Source organism: Oryza sativa, chromosome 8 (assembly GCF_034140825.1).
Source record: "Oryza sativa Japonica Group chromosome 8, ASM3414082v1".
NCBI lineage: Eukaryota > Viridiplantae > Streptophyta > Magnoliopsida > Poales > Poaceae > Oryza > Oryza sativa.
This window is the reverse complement of record NC_089042.1, coordinates 2,577,095-2,586,385: the sequence shown is the minus strand read 5'-3', so window position 1 is coordinate 2,586,385 and position 9,291 is coordinate 2,577,095. Positions and strand designations below refer to the sequence as shown.

The following is a 9,291-nucleotide window of genomic DNA, read 5'->3' as shown; positions in this document are numbered from 1 at the left end:
GACCGGTTTTGTATAGTTAAGGGACTCCGTATATCTGGTTTTGCGGTTCGAGGATGTTTTTTATCCCGACGACAAGTTGAGGGACATTGGGTGTACTTTTTCCTTTTCCTACTTGAACCATGTACATTTAGGCCCATTTAGATCAATAAGAGAATATTAGAAATTGATTATACGTCCAGGCTCCAAGCGGCGCCGAAAAATGGAAGCGAAAAAATATAGACTAACGGAAAATAATGCAATGAAATCTGATGCATATCTATAGCTAATCAACTCCGGCAACTTGCACCGATTAGCTGGCATCTTGATCACAATTTACAAACAAGACCGAGCAATAAACAGTCCTTTTTGCCGTCTGTGTCCAAACCATCCTTTTTGCCTGCTAGCTATTTGCACAATGCTGAACTAATAATTGATTAATTAACTAAGAACTAAATTACAAAACGATGCAAGTGTTTAAGCTATAGCACTAATGCCACCATGAGCTTCAGTCGCCCAGCTACAGTGTTCCCCATCTCTGAAAACAAAATGGAACAGCATTTGGATCAATTCCATAAAGAATCATGATACTCTGTAAATGCATTAAAAAAAACCCTCTGTGGTGCTGATTAGAAACATGACCTGCTTACAGTGACATAATGCTCAAATCTAAAGTTGTGAAAATAAAACTTGTGATAGAACTAACCATCGTAAATACTGTTATGAAACTTCCATTTTTCTGCACAATATCTCAAAACAAAACAAGAACATCAAGTTAAAATCCGTACATATTACCAGACTTAAACAGGAACTTAGATCAGGCACGCTTGGATTTCTTGTGAACAAAACTGCAGTCACACTTGGATCAATGCAATAAAAGGGAAGAAGCAAATTTGGTCGTTTGACCGGACTTCAGCATGCAAATATCCCCTGTATGAGCCAAGAAACAAATCTTCCCCAGTTTCATTGTTTTAGCGAGGAACATCTTAAAATCTCCAAAAACACCAACCAATTTGACACCTATCCGGACACTGCTACCAATACTTGGACTCAAACACAATACTACAGCTATCACAGTATACACAGCAGATACCAAAGGCACTAACACAAACCTCTTTTATCCATGGAGGAGAAGAACCTACGAGCACCAAAAGTATACGAGCGGCTGAATAACTCTACGCGCACGAATCTTTACGAGAAGAACACACGGGATCGATCGAGCAGAGCACCCATCCCCACCCAACCAAGAACTCACCAGATCAAGCAGGATACGAGGAGGACGACGAATCGCCGGTACGGAGCTGAGCGCTCACACACCTGCCCGGGCCCAGCCGAAGGAAGGAAGGGGAGGAGGGAAGCGCGGAGACCGCGACGTGCTGTGCTCACGAGAGAGAAAGCCGCACGGCGAGAAGAGAGATGGCGGCGACGATGGGAAAAGGAGAAGAGAAGAAAACCCTAACCTTAGCTTTGGAAGAGAAGGTGGCGGCCGGAGGGGAGAGAGCCGTGCCATCGCCGTCGCCTCTGGGTCGCGCCGCGCGCCGCCTCCGCCGTCACGTCATTGCGCCGCCGCCTCCTCTCGAGAGAGGAGTTGATTTATTCCCGGACCTAGAGAAGAGGGAAACACCGTGGTGGGCCAGGCTAAAATCCACGTTAGGGCTTAACCGAACGCACAATTTCGCATGGGCCGGGATTTCTTTCTCGCCGGGGTGATCCATGGGGATTGGGCCCCGATCCTGGCCGTTCCCGGCCCAACCGAACAAACCCTAAAGAAGATTGCTGGGAAGCTAGGGATGCTGCAGCATAATGCTCAAACCCCAGCAAAGCACTTGTTATTCCACGAAGATGAGAGAGGGCGACTCCAAAGGCGACTCTGAGGGCGACTCCTCTAGCGACCCAAATGCAGCGGAGCGCTGCCTTGTTGCCACCGGAGATTCGGGGATCCTCCCCACTCCACCGGCTTCAGCTCGCCTCCGCCCCCTCCCGCGAGGTCGGTCTCCCTCCTCTGCTCCTCCTTCCTTTAAGCCCGGTGTCGCTTTCTCCACCTTTGTTCTGGAAAAGTTCCATTCGTCTGTCTGCCTCTCCGGTCTTCTTCGCCACCTCCGACCAGATCATGCCACACCCCTTTGGATTGCTACTTCCCCCAGTATGCCACATCTAAATATCTTCTCCATAAAAAATCTCCTGAACTTCTGGTTCTCCTCTTACTCGCAAAGTTTCTGTTCGTCACAACGGTTACTAGCGCCAATGTTGCTAATGTGATGATCATGACTGGTACTTCGGCTCTGAATCAAAAAGGGATTACGCTTCATTCTTCGCTTCAGGCTGCTTCCCAGGCTGTGAAATCAAAATTCCTGGCTACGATGGATGAACTAGTTTCTTCGCACAAACTTCCCGCTCCGGTCAAGGATTTTCAAATTGTCAAGACGAACAGTGCCTGTGACTTAATGCTGGAACCGAGCCCCTTACTCTCTCTCACTAATGTCGCCCAGCCACCCAAGCCTTTACTTTTTTTTTTTTTTGAGAACTCAATGTTTGATGGCATTTTTGCAGCGGCTAGAACGATGAACCTGATAGTTCATGTGTGCATGCGCCATGCAAATATAGAAATACGCACTGTGCCCAATCTATACTTGTCAATTAGTGTATATATGCGTGTGTATACTGAATCAAGAGCGAGCTATGTCAGTCGGCCGGTGAAGCAACTACGTACATCCATGCATGCATGCATGCATGCATGCATGGCAGTATACAAATATATGGTGTTTGATTAAGGGTGAGGTGATTAATGGGCTTAATTAAGAAATTTAATGCGCCTGCCCCTGGGCTTAGCCCATATCAGTGAATGACACAATCGCGGCGTATTATACATATCCACAGTTTTGATTTATCGGCTAGATGAGTTTACTTATCGATCAAATTAGAGAGATAAGCTGGGGTTTCAATTTATCTGAACAACTTCTGCTCACGCGTGCGGAAGAGATAAAACCAGATGAATTAAGAGATAACCAATAAACCAATTAATTTTATCTCTATAACAAACTTGGTCGAGTTAGTTACTTCGCGCGAGCGCTGGCGAGGCGCTTATCACCGGACTGTGGCCCAGCAGCAGAGAAACAAAACGAATTACAAATCAGATATTTGACGCCAGGAGAAGCTAAGAGATAAAATCAAAGAAGGATATGAACAAATAACAAACTGATCGATCAAGCCTTATCTGCAACGAACTTGACGCGGAGGAAACGGCGCGCGGACGTGGCGCGCCGAGCACCGACCTCAGGCCCCTATATAAGGCGTCGACCCCTCGGCAGCCAGGGGGCATTCACGAACTCATCCACACAATCATCCACCAACGCATCCAGTATCCACAAGCCATCTATCATCAACGCATCGGCCCATCGATCAACACACAACGCAACCATCCATCCTCGACGCAGCCATCCCTCGTCATTAACACATCCATCATCCAGCACCGAAGCGACAGCACACGCGCGGCCGGAGCACACCGGCGGTGGCGAGCAGCTTCGGACGAACCGGCGTCCGGCAGGGGAGCACGAGGAGGGAGATGGAATCGATGGTCTTCCAAGGTAAAATTAATTAAGATCAGTTTCTTTCTTATTTCATATGCAGCACGTACATACGCATGCATGGAGAGGCATCAACTAGAGTATGGAGGAGTACACTCGTGCGGCTGCGTCGGCGTGCGCTGGTGTTATGGCGCCGGAAGACGGCAGCGGCTATCAATCTGCGTCAACAAATATCGCCCGGTTACAGATTAGGGGCCTGTTTGGTTGCTACCCTGAGGAAAACTTGTCTGGCCTGAGACAAGCCTGAGTTATTTTACCCTTTGTTTGGTTGCCACCCTCAGCCCCTTTTCCACTCGCCTGGCCTGATGAAACCTGGCATGTCATTAGCCTGAGTCAGGCGACCAATTTTGGTCGCCTGAGCTCGAGGCGTAGCATCGCTCGAGGATTACCAGCCTAATCTCTTGCGAAGTCCCATGCTCAGCTAGCGCTGCACGAAGCCAAAGCCCAAAGCCACCGCCATCGGTATCGTTGCCATCGGCCGCCGTCGTGGGAAGCCCCTCTCCTGGCCACCGTCGCGCGAAGCCCCCGCCGTCGGCCGCCGTCGCGAGAAGCTCCTGTCGCTGCCGGCCGCAGTCGCGCGAAGCCCCCGCCGTCGGCCGCCGTCGCGGGAAGCCCCTGTCGCCGGCCGCCGTCGCGCGAAGCCCCTGCCACCGGCCGCCGTCGCGCGAAGCCCCCGCCTCTGGCCGTCGCCCGTCGTACGGAGCCATCGCCAGGTCCAACGGAAGCTGCCGATTCGCTAGGTTCGTTCAGTTTTTGCTGTGGTTTGCGGTATAGTGCGATCTCTCACCTTCTCGCATGAAGCAGCCCCTGTCATCTATCTAGCTGGATCTACCGTCTTACCAAGCTGGCTGCCTCCATTTGTTTCGTTAATTGATTTGATTTGCATGCGGCTGGGAATTGAAAGTTTAATTTGCCGGTTATTGGATTTGGGGATCTCTTTCTTAGCATCCTATTTCTTTTTCACTTCTTTGTGTGCGTGCTATTAATTTCTCAGAGCTAAGATGCGCATAGAGTTTGGTCGATTTTTTGTTTCTTCCCATGAACACATAATTAACATAAATAATCTAAGCCCAATCACTTTTTCTTTCTCTCAGGCAAGTGTGCCAAACCAAACAAGCAAAATCTCAGGTTGCCTGACCAGGCAAAGCACATGCACTTCTCCGATGTTTCTCAGGCACCTAAATTTCTCAGGCACAGCTCCCAGGGCACCAACCAAACAGGCCCTAGATCGGTGACCGGCGGCCGGCGGCATCCGTGCAGGCGACGGCGGCTATGGACGACCGGCAGCCGGCGGCACTTCGTGTGGGTGACGACGGCTTTCGATCTACGTCAACAAATATCGGCGACCGGCGGCCGGCGGTCTCCCATCGCATGATCGGATCGGCGATTGGCGACTGGCGCGTGGCGGCAGCACCCGAAGGACGACAGGACGACCGTCGGCCTCACATACACACACGTCGCACGGCGGCGTGGCGGCAGCGACGGGGAGATAGCAAGTTAGCAAATGCAAGCATGCTAATTAAGCTAATTATGGTGGCAACATGGCCGACCAATCAGAAGACGACACATCATCAAAATGCTATAGTACCATGCAACAAGTCCTGTTCATTCTTGTCCTTCTCAACGGGGTGTTAGCTGTGATTAAATCCAGCTATTATATGCGCTGATCATCTCCAACAGTTCCTGATTCTCCTCTAATCTAATCTCGACGCAACTGCTGTGACGTCAAGTCGTTCGAGCTACGCAACTCCATGCATGTCTTCACCAACAATCTACATCGACACGTTGTTCAAGACCGACGAGGCTAGACGACGGAGGGTGGGCGAAGCTGATGCGAAGGCCACGCTACCAACACCGGCGCACGGACCGACGAGGCCGTGGATCGCTGCCGGAGCTCACGTCTACACATCTACATCATCATCACAACCATGCATGGAGAACGCGAAGCGAAGACGACGAGACGACCACAAGCAGCTTAATTGGAGGTTCTCTTGCATGCCTAAACTTGCGGAGGTAATTAACTGGGAGCTTCTCGAGGCCTCAGGAACCAGGAGACCACATCGCACAAGTCAGATCTGTCCAATGACAGATTATGGAGCGCGCATACATATATATTGCATTGGGAATTTGTATTTATGATCTTTTAAGATTAATAAAGAGCATGTTCCCTATGTTTTGTTTACATTGTGTATTTAGGTACACTAGCACGCCCACATATATATGTATCTCTAAACAAACGAGATCTTAGACGTTATTTTCCACCCTAGACACTCAAGCCTTTACTCAACCCCGCGCCACCAGCTACCACCCCTCCCCGCTCTTACCGTGAGGTTTTACTCACCCCACCCACCAACCGGCGCACGGGCTACCGCTAGTCCTCCTGTCGATCCTCAGCCGCAACTACGCCATCCCCCCCCCGGAACGTTCCAAAGCCGCTAGGTCCGCAAAGCTCCACCTCGTGCGCAAAAAACTGTCATTCCTAAAGCCCCCTTCCTCGCCTCAACACTCAAGATGGAGGGTGCTGGCTCTCAGATTGGCCCTGCTGTTCTGCCCCTAGCGAGCTCGGAGGCCCCCCTGCTGCCACTGCTGAGGTAGCTGACTTCTGGGACACCGAGGTATCTTTCAACTTGGAGCAACTGTTCAGTCCCCCCATGCCGCACCCATGTCTGGCTGTTCTAGTGGCTCACCGCACCGCAGCACTGCCGGTCAGAATCTCAGATTTGGAAGAGGTTAAGGACATCTTTGTCTATGAAGATAGTACCACTGCTTGCCCTGCTCGCTTCCCTGTTTTGTCCTTCAACACTAGGTCCCCCCCCCTCCGCCTGCATCTGCTGGGCTACCTCGTGTGAATGCTCTGTCTGGGGCGGGGACCTACCGACCAGCTGGAACTCCTAGCAGTTCCTCCTCGGTGGATGTGGAATCGGATGAGATTTTCTCTGTGGCAAGCATCCCGGTTGGACAGCTCACCCCAGCTTTTGCTGAACTGCTCTGCATGTACCCCCTCCACTATGATGTGTTTGCTCCTTTTGCGGATATGAGAATCACTGCTCACTATGCCACAGCTTTCATGTTCCCTGCTGCCTCTGAGCCTTCACGTGTGACATGGGACGCCATGAGAGAGTATCTCCCCAACATTCATTTCTCTTTGAACCCCGCGGGGCGCGGTGCAATGTTCCTCAGGTTCAGTACCCTAGAAGACAGGGATGCAGCTGTCGACTTCCCAGGCGCGTTTCCGTCAGAAGACAATCGAATCCGGTGGTCATATTCTAGTATTGGAGAAACCAGAAGACAACGAGACGTGTTTCCGTCAGCCACTGGACAAACTGACCGAGCTTGAGGTCACTGATGTTGGATTGCTTAGGATCGGTTTGGCACAAAGTGGAACTACAAATTGAAATAGGTTTGGATCATACCTTGATCTTCAGGGGTTCCCATTTCTAGGCCTTTGTTCTTCTTTCTTCACTTCTCGATTGGAAGCAGAGAGAGATGTGTTTCGGTTCTTCCCTGTGTTCTCAGTGGGTTTTGCTTGATCGGGTAGCGAGAGAAATCTCTTAGGGTTTAACACTTAGGTATTGATTTCTATTTATAGACACTGCACACAGGGGGAACCGACACTGGAAGAGGCGGTAAATCCCCCGATCAGGGATATTCTTGAAAGGTTGATCACTGTAGTGACCGCCCTAAAATTCTCTTTTGCCGACTATGGTTTAGCCGCAAGATCACATTTGTGTTCACACTAACATTCTCCCCCTTGATTGTGAGGCTAAACTTATAAGTCCATCTCTCAACATAATAGCATACCAAGACAAAAGATTACAGTGATCAATATAAAGTACCACAAAATCCAGTGACTATAGTACACCATTATATTTTAAAATGAACTTTAATCTTACGAGCTCTTTGAACTTATTACATCAGGCTTATACAAACTTATGGACTCACTTTTCAACAAAACAGTACATCAAGACACTAGATTACAATAGTCAATTAAGCACCACTGAACCAAGTGACTATGGTTCCTATTTAATTTCAAAATGAGTCCGCCTTAGTTTTATGGGGAGTCAGTGCCATATAGGTTCCTATTTTTCCAGGATCAAAGGCTTTTCTACCAAACCCATGCTGGCAACATGTTCTTTAAATACAACGGGTGGTAGGCCTTTTGTAAGTGGATCCGCTAACATCAACTTAGTGTTCATATACTCAACGCTTATTGTCTGATCCTGGATCATTTCTTTCACGACATGGTACTTGATATCAATGTACTTGGCAGAAGCACTTATTTGTTGCTACTCGCATAGTATACTGCTGGTTTGTTATCACAGTATAATTTGAGTGGTTTTGATATACTGTCGACCACTCTCAATCCCAGGATAAAGTTCTTCAGCCATATTGCCTGTCTAGTAGCTTCATAACATGCCACATACTCAGCCTGCATTGTCGACGATGCAGTAACTCTTTGTTTGGAGCTTTTCCACGATATAGCTCCCCCTGCAAGGGTGAAAATATAACCTGACGTGGATTTCTTATCATCAACACACCCTGCAAGATCAGAGTCCAAATAACCGACAACTTCAAGGTTTTCAGACTTTCTATATGTGAGCATGAGGTCTTTAGTGCCTTGTAGATAACACAAGGTCTTCTTAGCTAATTTCCAGTGTTCTAGACCTGGATTAGATTGATATCTGCCAAGCATCTCGGTAACAAATGCTAAATCAGGGCGAGTGCACACTTGTGCATACATTATGCTTCCGACAGCTGAAGCATATGGTATTGATTTCATCTGCGCAGCTTCATACTCATTCTTAGGACATTGGAATTTTCCATACTTATCACCCTTCATTATAGGAGCAGGCGAGGCTAAACAATTATGCATATTATACTTTTTCAGTACCTTTTCTATATATGCTTTCTAGGATAGCCCCAAAACACCATTCGATCTGTCTCGGTAAATCTCTATACCCAACACATAAGTGGCTTCACCGAGATCTTTCATTTCAAACTTAGAGACCAGGAATTTCTTTGTTTCCAGTAGCATATTTTTGTCATTACTGGCTAAGAGTATGTCATCGACATATAATATTAGGAAGATAAACTTACTCTCCTTAAACTTAGCGTATATACAGTCATCCTTTTTATTCTCCTTAAAACCAAATTGTCTTATGATATGGTCAAACTTTAGATACCACTGCCTTGATTCTTGCTTTAGTCCATAAATCGATTTCTTTAGATGACATCCCATATGTTCTTTTTCTTTCATAACAAAACCTTCTGGTTGTGCCATGTATACATCTTTATACAAATCACCGTTCAGGAATGCCGTCTTAACATCCATTTGGTGCAATTCTGTCATGCCCAGAAATTTAACCCTAAATTTTCAGACTATTTTGTGTATTAAATCCCTGTACAGGACCAGCCAGGGTACACAAAACGACAAGTAATATACAGTTCCAAACGTAAATAAAGCGTAAAATACTTACAGAAGGGGCACTTAGTCCTCACACCGAAACGGAAGCAGCAGCAGCGGAAAAAGGCGATCCTAGCGGGGCTTCAGCTCCACTCCACAGGCAAAACTCAACTGGGGTCTGAGCCTTGGTCTTCTAACTTCGTCTTCAGCTCAGAAGCACTACACTTCTGAAAATGGGGAATAATAGCAAGGCTGAGTACAACCACCGTACTCAGCAAGCCACACCAATGATGCAGACGTGCAAGGGGATACAAGGATGGTTTGTGG

General features: G+C 48.1%; 1 long non-coding RNA gene and 1 other non-coding gene across 3 annotated transcripts; one reads left to right on the top strand and one right to left on the bottom strand.

Annotated features, from left to right (window-relative positions):
* Positions 1–231: 231 nt before the first annotated feature.
* LOC112939890 (uncharacterized) lies at positions 232–1,583 on the bottom strand. 2 transcript variants are annotated; one of them, XR_010734263.1, is made up of 3 exons: positions 1,437–1,583; positions 683–715; positions 232–514 (listed from the first exon to the last, which is right to left on the bottom strand). It is a non-coding gene; the product is annotated as an uncharacterized protein (transcript). The 2 variants fall into 2 exon arrangements; XR_010734262.1 differs by lacking the exon at positions 683–715.
* Positions 1,584–3,293: 1,710 nt separating this feature from the next.
* LOC112939877 (uncharacterized) lies at positions 3,294–5,742 on the top strand. The gene is made up of 2 exons (XR_003243797.1): positions 3,294–3,560; positions 4,655–5,742. It is a non-coding gene; the product is annotated as an uncharacterized lncRNA (long non-coding RNA).
* The last annotated feature ends 3,549 nt before the right edge of the window (positions 5,743–9,291 follow it).